Below are 16409 nucleotides of genomic sequence, written 5' to 3' on the forward strand. Positions count from 1 at the left end.
TCTCTCCATCCTCCATAAAATTCAGTCTCCATAGAACTTTTTTCTCTATATATATATATATATATATATATATATATTGAGGACAAGCTTCCATAAATATGATCCAAGATCAAAACTTTTTAATTGTTAGAAAGTGTGGGTATGCATAGATTTGTACCAACTATGTATTTGGGTGAGCAATGCATGCACATGTAATAGCAATACATGCACAAATAATAGAATCTTAAAGTTATATTAATTAACATATTCGAGTAACGTAGAGGACAACAAAAAGAACATGCCTATCAATTCTTTTCCCATAGGAACTTGTCACTTGACCTACCTCTACTAGATCAACATCTAGACTAGAGAGAAACACCTAATTATATTTTATCAACCACTATCACCTTATTTTCTCTCTTTTTTTATTGCTAAGTACTTCACCTTATATGATATGGGTATAATTCTGATCTATTTTTTAACGGTACAATCAACCTAAACTTTCTTTTTATGATTTCTCTATTTGTCAAGTAATATAATAGCTCTCTTATCTTCTCATGCCTAACAACTTTTACTACTGATTTAAATTTTTTATTTATCGACATATTGTTATTGTTAATTCTTGTTTAAAAAAATGAATAAAGTGTATATTGTGTATGTGTATTTTAGTCGTCATATCATTTTTATTATTAGAATTTAAAAATAATTGACAAGAACATCAAAAATTTCACAGAATATCAACTCCGGCTATCCCAGTTAACTCTATTAGTTTTTTTGGGGTATCACTATTTTTTCATTCGTCTAAGGACTCCTTGACTTATTTAATACATCACGCAACCCCCTAATGTTACGTAATGTTCTGATATATCCTAAATTTTTCCGCTATTAACACACACTACATAATGAATTAGAATTTACTAGAAAACTGCATAATATTTTGGGACTGTAAATAGGTCAAAAGTCGTTAGTAGAACGAAAATACGCAAATATCTCCATAAAATTTATCGGAGTTCATGGGATATGGCGACTTCCAAAATTAAATATTTTAATTAATTATTTTGAAAAACTAATATAAAAAGCATGTCACCATCAAAGTATATCAATATTTAATATTCAATATACTCTTAATGAATACTAGTGAAACCTTTTAAAAATAACCATAAATTTAGTCATGGGTAACTTTTTTTACCCATTTTCCTCACATCCTTGACCCGTTTTGTTAAATTTTACCCATTTACAAAATGGATTATCGGTTTATCTCTAATGTGAAATATCAAGCTTGAAATATCAAGCTTGAGATATACTTGGCACACTCAGAAATGTTCTATTCTATATGTCATGTTGTGCAGGTTTTCCCTGAAAAGTGAGCTCCTTATGTACAAACAGTTTATGATTTCTATACTCGTTATGTTTTCTTTTGATCCCATGTCAATATCTTCTTATGTATGTCAATCTTACAAGTAAAATGATATCTACGGCATGTCTCTCTACATCACCAGCTATGTCAATCTTACAAGTAAAATGATATCTACGGCATGTCTCTCTACATCACCAGCTTTCAAATGTATTTTAGAATTGTGATTTTTTCCTATTTATATCTGAATAATTACCACACCAGTCAGTGGACTGAGATATCATTTTTCTCCGTTTTGTGACGACTATGATTCCAAAAATTTGTATAGCATAAGTACCGGGAAGAACACACTGGAGAAGCAGTGCCAATAATGAAATCATAGATCTATGTAAGCCACATGAGGATATTCAGGGGATGATGTTCCTGTAGGACTTTATATGACTAATTAAGTTCCTGTAGGGCTTTATATGACTTGATGAGGTGCTTATATATGATACGCTCGAGAAAAGAACATGAAAGTGGTAGCACATGTTAATGAAACATAACCTTTATACATTATTCTTACTGATAATTTGAGGTATAGTCCGCAGATAGTCCAGATCCAATACAATAAGTATTTCTTGCTCTTTCATCCAAATGTGAACACCTTAGCATCTTTTAATTTAATCAATATATATATATAAAGGAGGATGCGGGCGTCTCTAGAATTGTTCGATTCAGTGTTCTGATTTTTCTTAAATTTCGGATGCTTAATATAATTATAATTCAATAAATCAGGTTCAAGAATTCTAAAAGTAATACAATTCTTTTCTTATCGATTCTAAAGCTAATACTCTAGAATCCAGAAAAAGAATCCTTAAAGTAATACAATTCTTTTTCTTATTTAGGAATCATAAACGTAATACGATTCCTATTTTTAATTACATATTAATATAGAACTCTTAATTATTCCATGATTCTATTTTATGAATGAGTTCTCTAATTTTTTTAAACTAATTTAAAATTACCTAAATTACTCTTTATAATAAGTTAAAAAAAAAAAAGGGTCGGTCCTATCCGATTTTATATAAATTTAAAACTCCCGTGTCTGGAGAGAAGCAAAAGATTTTTAGAATTTCACCGGAAGGAAGCGGGACAACAAGAGATAATCGATGAGATACAGACCCTAACATATAACAAAAGCTGGCCAACAAAATAATACCCATCAAATCATATTACCTACGACATTGGAACCTAGACTTCCTAGAAGCAAGAACTACACTGGACTATTAGATACTGCCCGAGACAAATTATCTCATTCCACCATTACTTGAGCAACATCCTTCAAGCTTGGACTGCTATTCGCTTCTTCCTCATATACCTCTTGAATCTGGATGGAAGAGTGATGGCAGAAAAAGCTGTGGGCTAATCAAGTCTACGGAGCTTAACCACCTCCTGCGGGATTATCCGTCCATGCAGCATACAGCGAGACCGTAGGCAGCCCTGCATAGTGAAATGGTAAAGCGTAAGCACCCCACGCGAACTTGCAAACCACGGGACCAGGAGATACACCACGCCGAGTCCAAGAACAACAATGGAGCTGATATATTCCTCCCAGCCCTTTCTCTCTAGATGTATTATGAAATAATAATTGTTCGATACAGTCTTATAATTTTTTTAAAAAAATTTCGGATTAAAAATATAATTATAATTCAAAAAATCAGATTTTCTTATTTAGGAATCTTAAAAAGAATATGATTATATTTATTCAAACTAATAATCATAGATAAAGTACAATTTCTATTTAAGATTTGTAAGGTAATATAATTCCTAATTTTGATTTAGTTTTACAATTATTTTTGAATTTCTAATAAAAAATAAAGGATCGTAGGCGCCTCTAGAAATCGTTTGTTTAATTTTTCGAATTTTTTGAGAGAAAATAGATAAAATAGCTAAAAGATAGTAATCGTAAAAGAGATATAATTCTACAAATAGGAATTTTAAATTAAAAAATAGGAATCTCTAGAAAAATATAAATAGATATATTTATCCGATTATAATTATAATTTTATCATAACGTAAATGATTCTTGCGAGGATACGCGGGAGGTTACGTGGAGTCTCTAGAAACTTTCCGTTTAAATTTCTAATTTTTTGAGAGAAAATAGGTAAAGTGGCTAAAAAATAGTAATCGTAAAAGAGATTAAATTCTAAGTAGTTAAGAAATAGGAATTTTAATAAAAATATAATAACTAAAATCTATGAAATTCGAAGTACTGAAGAAATAGGAATCTTAAAAGAAAAAAGAGATAATTCTAAACAATTAAGAACTAGGAATCTTAAAGAAAAATATAATAGCTAAAATCTATGAAATTGGATATATTTATCCAATTATAATTATAATCTTATCATAATGTAAATGATTCTTGATTAATATTGTATTTGAGGGGAAGCGGCCCAAATTAACTTTTATCTAAATAACAATAAATTTTCAATTTTTTTTATTTTTTAATGTATGAACCCGCAGCCGCTACCCTTCGGGTGCGCACTGGGTAAACCCACGAGCTCACGCAATAGCCTGCAATTTTCTATTAGTATTATGTTTGACGGGTAAGCGGCTAAAATAATTTTTTTTATCTAAGTTATAATTTTTTTTATTAAAACGAGACCACAACTTAAAATAATTTTTATCCAATTATAATCTTTAACTTTATCATAATTATAATAATTTTTATTAGTACTGTGTTTGACGGTGGGGCGACTCAAACTAATATCTATATTATAATGTTTTGTTATTAGCATTGTGTTTGACAAGTGAGCGGCTCAAACTAATTTTTATCTATATTATTATATCTAATTTTATCATAATTATAATAATTATTGATTAGTATTGTCTTTGATAGGAGGGCGGGTCAAACAACTTTTTTTATTAGTATTGTGTTTGACATGAGGGCCATTTAAACAAATTTTTATATTAATTATAATATTTTTTATTAATGATATGTTTAACGGGAACACGACTCAAAATAAATTTTATGCAATTATAATATTAATTCGTATCAAAATTTATAAAAAAAAATCTTTATTAGTATTGTGTTTAAGGAGAGCACGACCCAAATTAATTTTTATCTTAATAGTAATAAATTTTCTATTAGTCTTATGTTTGACGGGAAAGATGACTCAAAATAATTTTTATGCTATTATAATACGGATTCTTATCAAAATTTATCACGCCGCCGCGAAGCGCGGCTTTTTTAACTAGTATATACATATAAAGGAGGATGCGGGCGTCTCTAGAATGATTCGATTCAGTCTTCTGATTTTTCTTAAATTTCGGACAGAAGATATAGTTATAATTCAAAAAATCAGGTTCAAGAATTCTAAAAATAATACAACTCTTTTCTTATCAAATTTTAAAGATGATACAATTCTTTTCTTATTTACAAATCTTAAAAGCAATAGGATTACTAGCAATCGTCACCATCTTATCGAATTCTAAAGATGATACAATTCTTTTCTTATTTACAAATCTTAAAAGCAATAGGATTACTAGCAATTATTGATAATATACAATTTATATTTTTAAGAATTCTAAAGATAATATAATTCATTTCTTATCGGATTCTAAAGGTAATACTCTAGAATCTATTAAAAGGATTCTAACGGTAATACAATTCTTTTTCATATTAATTTAGAAATTATAAAAATAATACAATTCTTTTTGCAAGACGGATCCATGTTAGTCGTTTCGGAGAAAACTGAATAACGTGATTACATAAATTCTTTGGACAAAAAAAGATAAAACAAGCAATTAACCAGAATATATGATGCTGGCCAGAGGTGGGAAAGTGGTCTAAAAATAATTTTCTTAAATTCTGAATAAGAAAATAAAATTATAATCTATAAATTATAGACAAGTACAATTTAGAAAAATTAAATTCTTATTTTCAAAAGTTAAAAAATTTATATTCTTATTTGATTAATTTTTTTCAAATTATATATCTAAAAAAATATAAAGGAGGATGCAGTACGGTGATGTAGCGTCTCTGGAAACTCTCCGTTTAATTTTTCTAATTCTTTGAGAAAAAATAGGTAAAGTAGCAAAAAAATAGTAATCGTAAAAGAGATATAATTCTAAGTAGTTAAGAAGTAGGAATCTTAACGCATCTCTAAAAACTCTTTGGTTAATTTTTCTATTTGTTCTAATTTTTTTCAGAAAAAATAGGTAAAGTAGGTAAAAAATAGTAATCGTAAAATAGATATAATTCTAAGTAGTTAAGAAATAGGAATCTTAACAAAAATATAATAGCTAAAATTTTTGAAATTCTAAATAGTTAACAAATAGGAATCTTAAATTAAAAAATAGGAATCTCTAGAAAAATATAAATAGATATATTTATCCGATTATGATTATAATTTTATCATAACGTAAATGATTCTTGCGAGGATACGCGGGAGGTTACGTGGAGTCTCTAGAAACTTTCCGTTTAAATTTCTAATTTTTTGAGAGAAAATAGGTAAAGTGGCTAAAAAATAGTAATCGTAAAAGAGATTAAATTCTAAGTAGTTAAGAAATAGGAATTTTAATAAAAATATAATAACTAAAATCTATGAAATTCTAAGTACTGAAGAAATAGGAATCTTAAAAGAAAAAAGAGATAATTCTAAACAATTAAGAACTAGGAATCTTAAAGAAAAATATAATAACTAAAATCTATGAAATTGGATATATTTATCCAATTATAATTATAATCTTATCATAATGTAAATGATTCTTGATTAATATTGTATTTGAGGGGAAGCGGCCCAAATTAACTTTTATCTAAATAACAATAAATTTTCAATTTTTTTTATTTTTTAATGTATGAACCCGCAGCCGCTACCCTTCGGGTGCGCACTGGGTAAACCCACGAGCTCACGCAATAGCCTGCAATTTTCTATTAGTATTATGTTTGACGGGTAAGCGGCTAAAATAATTTTTTTTATCTAAGTTATAATTTTTTTTATTAAAACGGGACCACAACTTAAAATAATTTTTATCCAATTATAATCTTTAACTTTATCATAATTATAATAATTTTTATTAGTACTGTGTTTGACGGTGGGGCGACTCAAACTAATATCTATATTATAATGTTTTGTTATTAGCATTGTGTTTGACAAGTGAGCGGCTCAAACTAATTTTTATCTATATTATTATATCTAATTTTATCATAATTATAATAATTATTGATTAGTATTGTCTTTGATAGGAGGGCGGGTCAAACAACTTTTTTTATTAGTATTGTGTTTGACATGAGGGCCATTTAAACAAATTTTTATATTAATTATAATATTTTTTATTAATGATATGTTTAACGGGAACACGACTCAAAATAAATTTTATGCAATTATAATATTAATTCGTATCAAAATTTATAAAAAAAAATCTTTATTAGTATTGTGTTTAAGGAGAGCACGACCCAAATTAATTTTTATCTTAATAGTAATAAATTTTCTATTAGTCTTATGTTTGACGGGAAAGATGACTCAAAATAATTTTTATGCTATTATAATACGGATTCTTATCAAAATTTATCACGCCGCCGCGAAGCGCGGCTTTTTTAACTAGTATATACATATAAAGGAGGATGCGGGCGTCTCTAGAATGATTCGATTCAGTCTTCTGATTTTTCTTAAATTTCGGACAGAAGATATAGTTATAATTCAAAAAATCAGGTTCAAGAATTCTAAAAATAATACAACTCTTTTCTTATCAAATTTTAAAGATGATACAATTCTTTTCTTATTTACAAATCTTAAAAGCAATAGGATTACTAGCAATCGTCACCATCTTATCGAATTCTAAAGATGATACAATTCTTTTCTTATTTACAAATCTTAAAAGCAATAGGATTACTAGCAATTATTGATAATATACAATTTATATTTTTAAGAATTCTAAAGATAATATAATTCATTTCTTATCGGATTCTAAAGGTAATACTCTAGAATCTATTAAAAGGATTCTAACGGTAATACAATTCTTTTTCATATTAATTTAGAAATTATAAAAATAATACAATTCTTTTTGCAAGACGGATCCATGTTAGTCGTTTCGGAGAAAACTGAATAACGTGATTACATAAATTCTTTGGACAAAAAAAGATAAAACAAGCAATTAACCAGAATATATGATGCTGGCCAGAGGTGGGAAAGTGGTCTAAAAATAATTTTCTTAAATTCTGAATAAGAAAATAAAATTATAATCTATAAATTATAGACAAGTACAATTTAGAAAAATTAAATTCTTATTTTCAAAAGTTAAAAAATTTATATTCTTATTTGATTAATTTTTTTCAAATTATATATCTAAAAAAATATAAAGGAGGATGCAGTACGGTGATGTAGCGTCTCTGGAAACTCTCCGTTTAATTTTTCTAATTCTTTGAGAAAAAATAGGTAAAGTAGCAAAAAAATAGTAATCGTAAAAGAGATATAATTCTAAGTAGTTAAGAAGTAGGAATCTTAACGCATCTCTAAAAACTCTTTGGTTAATTTTTCTATTTGTTCTAATTTTTTTCAGAAAAAATAGGTAAAGTAGGTAAAAAATAGTAATCGTAAAATAGATATAATTCTAAGTAGTTAAGAAATAGGAATCTTAACAAAAATATAATAGCTAAAATTTTTGAAATTCTAAATAGTTAACAAATAGGAATCTTAAATTAAAAAATAGGAATCTCTAGAAAAATATAAATAGATATATTTATCCGATTATGATTATAATTTTATCATAACGTAAATGATTCTTGCGAGGATACGCGGGAGGTTACGTGGAGTCTCTAGAAACTTTCCGTTTAAATTTCTAATTTTTTGAGAGAAAATAGGTAAAGTGGCTAAAAAATAGTAATCGTAAAAGAGATTAAATTCTAAGTAGTTAAGAAATAGGAATTTTAATAAAAATATAATAACTAAAATCTATGAAATTCTAAGTACTGAAGAAATAGGAATCTTAAAAGAAAAAAGAGATAATTCTAAACAATTAAGAACTAGGAATCTTAAAGAAAAATATAATAACTAAAATCTATGAAATTGGATATATTTATCCAATTATAATTATAATCTTATCATAATGTAAATGATTCTTGATTAATATTGTATTTGAGGGGAAGCGGCCCAAATTAACTTTTATCTAAATAACAATAAATTTTCAATTTTTTTTATTTTTTAATGTATGAACCCGCAGCCGCTACCCTTCGGGTGCGCACTGGGTAAACCCACGAGCTCACGCAATAGCCTGCAATTTTCTATTAGTATTATGTTTGACGGGTAAGCGGCTAAAATAATTTTTTTTATCTAAGTTATAATTTTTTTTATTAAAACGGGACCACAACTTAAAATAATTTTTATCCAATTATAATCTTTAACTTTATCATAATTATAATAATTTTTATTAGTACTGTGTTTGACGGTGGGGCGACTCAAACTAATATCTATATTATAATGTTTTGTTATTAGCATTGTGTTTGACAAGTGAGCGGCTCAAACTAATTTTTATCTATATTATTATATCTAATTTTATCATAATTATAATAATTATTGATTAGTATTGTCTTTGATAGGAGGGCAGGTCAAACAATGTTTTTATTAGTATTGTGTTTGACAGGGGGCACTCAAACAAATTTTTATATTAATTATAATATTTTTTATTAATGATATGTTTAACGGGAACACGACTCAAAATAACTTTTATGCAATTATAATATTATTTCGGATCAAAATTTATAAAAAAAAATCTTTATTAGTATTGTGTTTAAGGAGAGGACGGCAAAAATTAATTTTTATCTAAATATTATTAAATTTTCTATTAGTCTTATGTTTGACGGGAAAGTAGCTAAAACAATTTTTTGTCTAAATTTATAAAATATTTATAACGCCGCCGCGAAGCGCGGCTTTATTCACTATTTATCATATAATATATTTGACCGGTGCTAAATTTGACCCTCTTTCGTCAAATATGAAAGCGGTCAAAAATAGTCAGTCAATTTTAACATTGACTGATGCCATAAAAATTTGACTTTAAATTTCACTACTAGCGGTCAAAAATAAGCGGACAAAAGTAGCTATTTTTTCTTGTAGTGTTTAAATGCACGTTATAAATCTTCTTTCCTCCATGTAAAAATTATAAGGGACAAAGCAAGTATTAAAAATATAATTTAAAATGTTATTTGTTACAAATTTTGATTTATATACTTGCCTTGAAATCTGAATTGAACTAGGGTTTACCGTTAGTATCAGATTAGAACTTAAACAAACAATATATTAGAACTTAAACAAACAATATATGAATTGACTGTATTTAGTTCAAAATATTATTATTCAAAAGAAAAGTGTCTAAAGTAATTAAAATATTAGCCTAGGAGTGTGTTTTGAATACTGACGAGAGGAGTTTGTTGTTAATTTGGGGTGAAAACCTTAATTAACCAATTTTTATAAGAGCAGGTCTAAAATACCCACACTCGGTATGAGTATCCAAAATAACCACAAAATTACTCATACTCAGGATGTGTATAGGAAGACGCATTTTAAATCTGCGTGTTTAAGTTTATTTATTTTTTATAAAACTGATTTTAAAGTATACGCATGTGATACATGCGCATTTTTCGGAATACGCGCGCAAGTCAGCCAGATCTTGACTCTCCACCACCTAGACTAGACAGACACACACATGAATGTGTTTGGTATATTAAATCTATACCCAGTGGCGGACCATGGGCTGGGCTAGGGTTGGCTCCAGCCCAGGTCAAAGTCCAGTAACTCCCTTAACATTTTATAGCCCAATACCATCTAGCCCAGGTAGAAAAAATAAGCAGCCCAGTTATATATATATTAGCTTAGGCTCAGCCCACATAAATTTAAATAACAAAAATTGGGCCAGAAAGAATGATTGGACCGAAACATTGCTCTAGACCGCTGCTTTGCAAATCAATTAAAAAAACAAAGAGAGAAATACACATACACGGCGTGTGTATGAATTCAGAGTCTGGGAACAAAAAAAATTATAGTTACTCCAGCCCCAGTAGATTTAGAATCCTGGGTCCGCTCCTGTCTATACCTAACATCTCTGAATAATCAAGTATAGATTGTCCTCAACCATCTCATCAACTCTCACCGGAGAATGGAGATGCAGACTACCCAGACTTTTTTTCCAAATCTCACCAACGTCAACAGAGCATGTAACATTTGTCTGTGTGTATGTATCTGTGAAATTATTTGAATTTTGAGTTAAGCTCAGGAGCTCTATATAGAGAAAAAACAATCTCTGCAATCATTAATTTTATATGATATACGCATTTGTGGATAGCGTGGCTGTGTGGTTAAAAATGACGCTTTTGCCGAGAGTATGTATTTTGGATATATGGTCACTGAAGATTGGTTATTTTGGGCATTTTCTCGTTAATTTGTTATATAATTACTAATTATGTTTATTTATTCCATGTAAAAGAATGCATATATATATAGACATTAATCCATAAATTGTGGGTGAAGTCATAGTTCACGTCAAGTATTTGATTTATGTATAGTCATAATTTTCAAAATTTAAATGTCTGTGAATATATATTAAATAAAATATGTAAGATATTTCCAGTTATGATCTTCTAGTTTATACTTTTAATTCAATATAACAAAATATATATATATATATATATATATATATATATATATATATATATATATATATATTTATTAAACTTAAGCTTTCAATAATTGTATTATTCAAAATTATATATATTTTAAGATCAAAACCTTTTTGATCATTAAAAAATTGCCGTAACTCCAACTACTTTGGAATGGAATGGATTTGCAGTGAGCAATGCATGCACTGCTAAAGTTATGAACTAGACAGCTGCATGCAAGCTAACAATATCTAAAACTGAACAAAACACCATAGGACAATAAAAGGAACATGCCTGTCAATTCTTTTCTCATACAAACCTGTCACTTGACCTACGTCCATTAGATCAGCATCTGGACTAGAGTTTTCCACGTGTCACCATCAAAGTATATATACACAAATGCACCTTACTCAAAAGAGATCTTACTTTTCTGAATCAATGAACAATTATTAGACAACTAATGAACTAAAATTGTAAGAACCGGCAAATGATTACAGAAACTGGAAAGTCCGTAACATATTGATTCTTCTTTCTATCAATGATATGAATGCAAATTGCAATCAGATCCTTCCAACCCACACAACAGTGTAATCATTACTTCCCGTTTACTCCAGACTAGTACTTAAAAAAAATTGTCAAGGTTCCATCAAATGAAGTGGAAAAACTTTTACATCAAATGTTGGAAAGTAATCTAAACGGTGTCCCTTTTTTAGGATTGCAGCAAGTCCACGTTAGCAGCCAGGAATAAGTCTTTATTCAGTTTTAGCAGTTTTAGGAGTATTTGAATGAGGGGATATAGTAGTGGAGTTTAAGCAGGAGAGCAGTAATTGCTAATTTTCAGGAGTAGTTTTTTGTGCGTGTGTTTCACCTGCAATTCTAAATTCATTATGAAAAGGCCCTGAAATCAACAACCCAGATTTTTGAAACTTCTCCAGCAGTACACATAAATAGAATTATAATGCACCACAAGCAAAAAAATCTGTAAATGTGGTGTGATACACACAAGTAGAATGCACCACAAGAGAAAAAATCTGTACATCTGGAGTAATACAATTAAGTAGAATGCACCCAAAGAAAAATCTGTACATACCTTAACAAGAAAAACAAATACAGTCAGACGTCAGTGATTTAATTTGAGAATGCAATGTTTCCAAGAAGCATTAATAATAGCGAATTGAAAAGAGTGATAGGGATAGATAACCTATCAAAATTAACTATGATCTGGGTATAAAATGCCACATAACATTGTTTCTTAGACTAATAAGATACCAGCAGCTTTCAACCACCTGACCAAACGGAGACTTCATAAGAACTCGACTTCTCATAGCCTACACAGCCACCAGACAATCAGATTCGTTCTCCACGCACCCTCTCCCAGTGACTGCTATCACTCAGCTTAATGCTTCCTTGATTTCCATTACCTCTGTCCATTCTGCAGAATTCAGTCCCCGATATACTCGAGTCTTTGCCTGTATTAGTTCTCCATTCTAGTCACCAGCTATCAATCCAACAGCAACTTCTTCTCGGGTTGCCCTCTTCGGCTTTCATTTAACATTTCCAACAAACCATCATCCAGGTATTGAATAAATAGTTGTTCATCAACTTTTCCTCACCTACAGCAACAAATTCTCAGCATATTTTAATGATCGTTTTATTATACTTTTTGCCTTGCAAATTTATATTTGGTAATTAGATAGTTTTATTGATTACATGTGCCTTAATTCATAGGTCTTAATACACGGTTTTGACGATCACTTTGCATGCATGTATGTTGATAAGTGATAACAGTATATATACAAAATGAAGAGCAAACTCAAACTTCCACATCAGACACTACTTAATAGGCTCTTTCTTTTTTCTTTTCTTTCTATTTCACTTGGTGTATCATTACAATCTTGCTTGGTGTCCTATTTATAGGCTATATTCTACGTATCATTGCTTATGTCATTTTGCTAGCTGCAGCCACCTTATTTTAGGGCTTCATTCATTTTCCACATGACCTGCTCAGTTGTTGCCTTCTCTGTTTAGATGTGTAATACATATAAGTCTTCACTCTTTTAATGACCAGCCTATAATCTATACACGTAAGTTGCATGTAGCCTCTTATTTCATTTATCAGTACATAGTTTTGACCACCACCTTGCTTGAAGCCCACCTTATTTCCAGGAATGTATATCTGGTACACACCGGCTCTTAGTTGAATTCTGCATGCCACGCATCCTTATTTCAGTCTATCATATTTTATGATCATATCTTTATTTCAGTCTATCTTAGTCTATCATATTTTATGCTCTTAGTTGTGCTGCAGAGCTGTTGTGTACACATATTTTTTTTTTGTTTAATTAATTACTAACCTTCTGAAGAGTTGGACTTCTAACAGATTTTAAGCAACAATCACTACGCCATATATGGCCTACAACAACATCGGAAAAATGATGCCATAACCCCAAAATATGTTGCAATAGCCCGAAAAATGGCTATTGCAACATAAAATTTAAGTTGCTTTTTTCGATGTTGCCCTAGGCTTCTATTGCAACATTATGATTATCTACTGCAACATGGGGTTTGCTGTTACAATAGACATGCTACTGCAACAACCAACTACCCTATTGCAACTGAAATTTTATGTTACGTTAGACCTTCTGATTTTAAAAAAAATGGGACCCACATGTGGGTCAGACACGTGTCAGTCCCATGTGGAGGTCAAAGTGTGGGGCCCACAAGGGCTACTTTCTACAACATATTTTGTACTAAATATCTGAATATATGTGTGGTACTGCAACATTAAACAACTATTCAAAAGTTTACTATATCAACAGCAAAATTAACTAATCATTCATACAAACCAAAGTTCAAAAAAAATCCAACCAAACTAAACTACCTAACAAATCCAACTCATCCTTTAGGTCTTCTTCACAAAATCAATGGTGCAAGAGCCACATGTTATAGTGACATAAATGTTCCCTAGCTTTGCGACCAGAACTGCATAGTGACCAACACCACCTCAAGCTGCAGCAGTTAGTATGTTCATAGGTGGGTGTCTTTTCAAAGGACTACTCCCGCTGTGATGAGGCATTGGTAAGCGGTTAACCCTCGAGTGCCTAATGCGGCACATTCACCAGCTGATAGTTCAAGTGGCCTTAGAACCATCACTTCTTGCTTTGCTACTGCATACTCAACTAATCCACCTCTAGTCTGTTTCAATATCATAATGAGCAAAAATTAATGAGCAAACATAACAATAACAACTGAAATGTTTCTCGCATAATCCATTCCGCAATATATGAAGTACTTGATAGAACTAAAACGGAGATATAAGAGTATTCTATACCGTTGTTCCAAGCATGGCTACAACTTCTTCGCCTTTCTTGAATTTTCTAACTGCAAGTCCAACATCCACAACCTAACCTGAGATATCAGAACCATGCATTAATGTTTTATTTTTCAAAAATCAAATGCATGACAAAGCAAATTAGAAGAGCAGTGGTGACTGGATACATGTTAACGTTTCCAGAAATAAGTAAAAGCAGATGAAATCGAACAGAATTTTAATGAAAAATAAGTTAACCACAACTATAAGAAAAAAAAATGTGAACACACCACAAGACAAAGAAAAAGCAGGGTGACAGTGTATTAGACTAAAACTTCTAGAACACTAAACAAGGTAGATAGAACATAACATAATTCAGTGGGTCATAGTTCACTCCATGAAGTTAAAATTAAAAAAACAAGAACGAACAATAAAATTTAAACTACTAGTTGCCATTACCCATTTTTCACTATATATTAAATAAAAAGCTAGACTATTGGAGAATACATGTAGCACTAGAGAATAAATATGAGATGTGTCCTGCTATTCAGGTGAGGTTGTAGAAATTACCAAATACGATCTCGCGTATGCCAGATTTTGGACCCTGAACACATCTATCACTGGTTTTACCTTCTTTGTGCAGCCCCAGAAGAGGTATATTTAGTAACTTTAATTTTTTACTTTAATTGTTTCTTTAATATTCCATATTATTAACCTGTAATTCTTATCAGGAAGTTAAGAAATATAAGCTGGGAGTTCCTAAATCGTTTCACTATCTTAATCACATACTAAGATTCTCTGCTCTTCATTTTATTTAGTTCAAGCTTTTAGTCAAGTAGAAAATCAACTAGTTTCACCCCATATTATACACATCATGACATCAGTGAAACAGTTCATTGCCATGTTAATGCAACTAATTAAAACATTAATTCATTAATGAATAGTCAGACTACCAGATACATAATAAAAGCTGGTCAAGCTACAAAGACAAACTTTTCAACCTAAAACCGGAGTACCAGAAACAAGCACATATACAAAAGCATACATCATAAAATTACATACGATATACACACACGCCTGTTTTCAAAATCCAAGAACAAAATCGGAGTACCTTAAGCTGAAGAAGCGCACATCAAAGATTTAAATCAGTCAATCCCTAAGGAACCCAAAGCCAGCCTAAAACAGAACAAAGATATAAAACAAATTAGAGATAGAGTTGAAGGATCTAAGAAAAGAAACAATATAACCAAAAATCCCTCAAATCAAAAGCATGAAAACCCCCAATTTTGATTCAAGCACAAATCAATTGAATAAACCCCATATTTAATTCAAAATCCTGGTGATTTGTGAGGGCTTTGCTCCAATTTTACGATAACGAGTGAAATCGACCTCATTTTTATCTAAAGAGATGCGGAAAGAGAGAGCGGAGAGATCGCGAAGAGAGACGAGCTACGGGAGAGAACGAGTCAATAAAGCGTGTTTGATACTCTGATTGTTAGAGAATCTGGACTTGTGTGAGTACTGCTTTGTGTCCTCAAAAAATTTGCCGCTTCAAATTTTGTCCAAATATTTGGAGCCCGTCGTGCGACAAATGAAAAAGCCATTTCACTTGTTTTAAAATTTTTAACATATTATTTATTAAAAAAATTCTATTAAAATGTTTGTCTTTTTCTAAAAATTAAATTATATAATTATTTGAAATTTAAAAATTTTATGTTAAAAACTAGAATTTTATTTTACGATATGTCTAATTATTTATCAAATTTAATAAATTTCAAGATTAAATTATTCAATTTCATAATAATTTAAAAACATAATCATTTAATATAGTTTTTATTTTGAAAAATATAATTCAATTTCAGTATTATTATTTTATTCATAATTAAATAGTTCAAATTTATTATTTTTATTACAATTACTTATTTTAAAGAGATATAAAAATTAATGTTGTATTCTAACATTTAGTCTTTTCCAATTTAATATATTATATTTTATCTATTAATTATTTAAAATTATTTTAATTTTGTTTTATATAAATTTTATTATCATATTATAAATAATTAATTTACTAATACTCAATGCAACACATGTATTCGGCTATTGCAACATCAAATGGATATTGATGGTTATCG

General features: G+C 29.6%; 1 long non-coding RNA gene across 2 annotated transcripts; it reads right to left on the bottom strand.

Moving 5' to 3' along the window:
* Window positions 1-13751: 13751 nt before the first annotated feature.
* On the bottom strand, window positions 13752-15823 carry LOC135150277 (uncharacterized). 2 transcript variants are annotated; one of them, XR_010288613.1, is made up of 4 exons: window positions 15667-15823; window positions 15389-15453; window positions 14299-14375; window positions 13752-14162 (listed from the first exon to the last, which is right to left on the bottom strand). It is a non-coding gene; the product is annotated as an uncharacterized LOC135150277 (long non-coding RNA). The 2 variants fall into 2 exon arrangements; XR_010288612.1 differs by having other exon boundaries at window positions 15389-15808.
* Window positions 15824-16409: the final 586 nt, after the last annotated feature.

Source organism: Daucus carota, chromosome 2, assembly GCF_001625215.2.
Source record: "Daucus carota subsp. sativus chromosome 2, DH1 v3.0, whole genome shotgun sequence".
NCBI lineage: Eukaryota > Viridiplantae > Streptophyta > Magnoliopsida > Apiales > Apiaceae > Daucus > Daucus carota.